We start from the raw sequence: 3,317 nt of genomic DNA, 5'->3' as shown, positions 1-3,317 counted from the left end.
CCTTTCGTTGCTTGGTTACTGAGAATTTGACTTTCATTATGTGGTAACTATGACTAAAATTCATTGTTTTTAACTTAACATTACATAGTAATAAAGTTTTTAAGTTTGATTATTTGGTAAATAAGTGTCTACGTTTGTTTGGTAACTAAATTTTAAAGTTGATTTGGTAATTAAGTTTCAACGTAATATCCTACACATACATCTTCCACTTTACACGTAACTACTTAGAGTGAAACCAGAAATTTAAATATAATAGTGTATTTCTTTGTTAACATACAGAACTTAACTCCATTTAAGAAAACAACCATATTAAAAAAAGCAAGATTTGTATGTAAATCATGGTTTAGAATCAACTTAATCCCACTAGGGAATACCACCACATTAAAGAAGCAGGATTTGTATGTAAATCATAGTTTAGAATCAACTTAATCCCACTAAGGAATACCACCACATTAAAGAAGCAGGATTTGTATGTAAATCATAGTTTAGAATCAACTTAATCCCACTAAGGAATACCACCACATTAAAGAAGCAGGATTTGTATGTAAATCATAGTTTAGAATCAACTTAATCCCACTAAGGAATACCACCACATTAAAGAAGCAGGATTTGTATGTAAATCATAGTTTAGAATCAACTTAATCCCACTAAGGAATACCACCACATTAAAGAAGCAGGATTTGTATGTAAATCATAGTTTAGAATCAACTTAATCCCACTAGGGAATACCACCACATTAAAAAAGCAGAATTTATATGTAAATCATAGTTTAGAATCATCTTAATCCCACTTTTTCTTTCTTTTTTTTACATAATGGAAGAGGATAATACAATCTTCGAGAACACAACTACAGTACGGGTTATATAATTCACAGTTAAGACTCGTATTCGGCTTATGTTCATAACACGAACAGTTTGCGGGCTATAATTGCTACTTCCTAAGTTTTAGCGTTAACTAATTTTTTATCATCTTTAGTGAAGGAAATGAACAACCCAAATCCTACTTTAGAAAACAGCTTCACATTTCGTCCAATGAGAATGGAGAGCCCACTTTCCAAGTTTATCCGGTTATAGATCGAAGGATCTAGGGTTCGAAACTGAATTCTGCTGAACAAGCTCCGCATTTTCAACTGCAAAACGTTATAAAAGTGACAGTCAATTCCATTATTTGGTTAAAAGACCGAGACGAGTTTATTATGGTGGCGAGAGATGCTAGTTGGTTGACTTCCTTCAGTTCAGTGGTTCAAACTAGGGACGACTGTACCTGAATGTTAGGAGTCTCTGATCTGGCTGTTTAACTCTAGAGCAGATCAGGTTGCTCTTTTGTTTTACTTTTTGGCGAAAACCTACATAGTAAACTATCTGTGCCCTATCACCGCGAGGAATAGCACCCAGAATTTTAGCGTTGTAATTCCGTAAATTGACAGCTGACCCATAGGAGAGACAGCAGAGAAGGTGCCGTTCAGATTGACAATCCCGTGTTCGTGAAAGGTCACTAGCTGAAAAACAAAGAAAGTTTAATTTTTATTGAATATCGTTAAGTGTATTCAAAGTTACCCAATACAGTATTATTGTAACTTCTAACGTTAACTGTGTAGCATAATTTGGTGGTTTTTACGTATATTTTCAAAAAAGTTATAATTTGTGTACATTGTTATACACTGTATTATCTACTGTCTCGCGTTCTTGATGTTAGTGTTCATAATAGTACAGGTTTATATAAATTAAAAGTATCAGAAACAGCTATCTAGAAATTGTATGGTCTAACTGAAAATAGTAAACATATTTACTTTTATGTACTAGTGATTCAGTTTACCAAGAAGATTTTGACACCCAAATTTTATGTATTGGTGATAGTTTACCAGAAAGATCGTGCTTCACATTCACTAAATTTTCTTTGAGACATTTGTAACCAGTAGGGCAGATTCGAACCTTTTGGCACAACATCGTGACGTGAGAGAATGACTTTTCGAACAATAATTTTGCATCGTGACATGAGGGAATGACTTTTCTAACAATAATTTCGTGACAGTTTAGAGGAAATTGTCCTTAACGTAGCGTTTGTAACTTTTAACAAAATAGGACAGCTCGTCAATGACTTTTGCCACACCCTCTGTTCAGAGCTCACCTACCGCTTTGTCAGTGTATGCCTTGACCCGGTATTACGTAAAGATGGTGATAGTGTAACCTTCTTGTCTCCCATCACCGAGGTGACGAACTGTTTCTTAGTTTATATAATAAGAAGTTCTCCCACACTTAGTAGTTATAAGTTAGGTCCCTCGAAGAATGCGATACACAATGTATATATTCGATGCCTTATTTAGTAACTCCCCAGATTATATTTATCGACTGTGTCGCATTCTTCTAGACCTGAGAAAATGTTTGAAATAATAATAATATTGCTTATTGTTCCAGCCGAGAACACTTAGGAAATGGTCCCTCTTTCCTCCTCCTTCCACATGCTTACTTATTGTTGCGTTTGACATTTAGTGCCATCTATTGGCAAGACGTTTTCCTGCCGATTATGTTTCTTTTAGACATCACGCGGAAACGAGCGTGCATTGGGTCAGGTTCTGTCAATGTGCAACAGGTACGTTCGTGGAATAAAATCCTTCCTTGTCACTCGACCTCAATCTTTCGCTGTCTTATCTACTACGTGGCCCACGTGTCGAGCAACAGATGTGGTTTTGTTCAAATAATCTGTTAAGCCCGAAAAAAGTTTGGAAATTATTAAAACTTATAAGTTATTACATTTTAATTACCGAGAAAAACCTACTGTGAAATGAATATGCATTTCTGAATATTATTATTTTTTACATGTTGCAGATATATTTAACTTATTATTAATACATATAATGTGAAAAACAAACAAACATAGTTATTAATAAAGACAAGCAAAAACAACGGATGATAGAAAGACAGCTAAGTTGAGGTTGAAAATAGATAGAAAGAAACATTATAGATAGACAGCAGGTACTGGTGTAGGCTGAAAATGTATGAGTATTATCTAATCTTTGGCTTGAAACGTCCATATATGGTAAATGAAATTGTGAGTGGAATAGAAAATCTTATAGTATGGTTTAAATGTCGAAAGCAACAATCTAAAATCTGTGATAAAAATCACGTGAATTGCTTATGTTGGTCCCCACACTTCTCCTAATTTGTCGAATTCAGATTAAAATCCACAGGCGTCTAAATGTGGCATTTCAGATCTGGTGCGTTTAGGTAAGTTAGTATGTGTAAAGTATATATATAAACAATAGTCAATAAAGTTAGTACGTGTAAGTAATAAAATATAGTATATATATAAACAATAGT

This window comes from Limulus polyphemus, unplaced genomic scaffold, assembly GCF_000517525.1.
Source record: "Limulus polyphemus unplaced genomic scaffold, Limulus_polyphemus-2.1.2 Scaffold4982, whole genome shotgun sequence".
Lineage (NCBI taxonomy): Eukaryota > Metazoa > Arthropoda > Merostomata > Xiphosura > Limulidae > Limulus > Limulus polyphemus.
The sequence above is the reverse complement of the archived record's forward strand: the minus strand, read 5'-3'. Positions refer to the sequence as shown.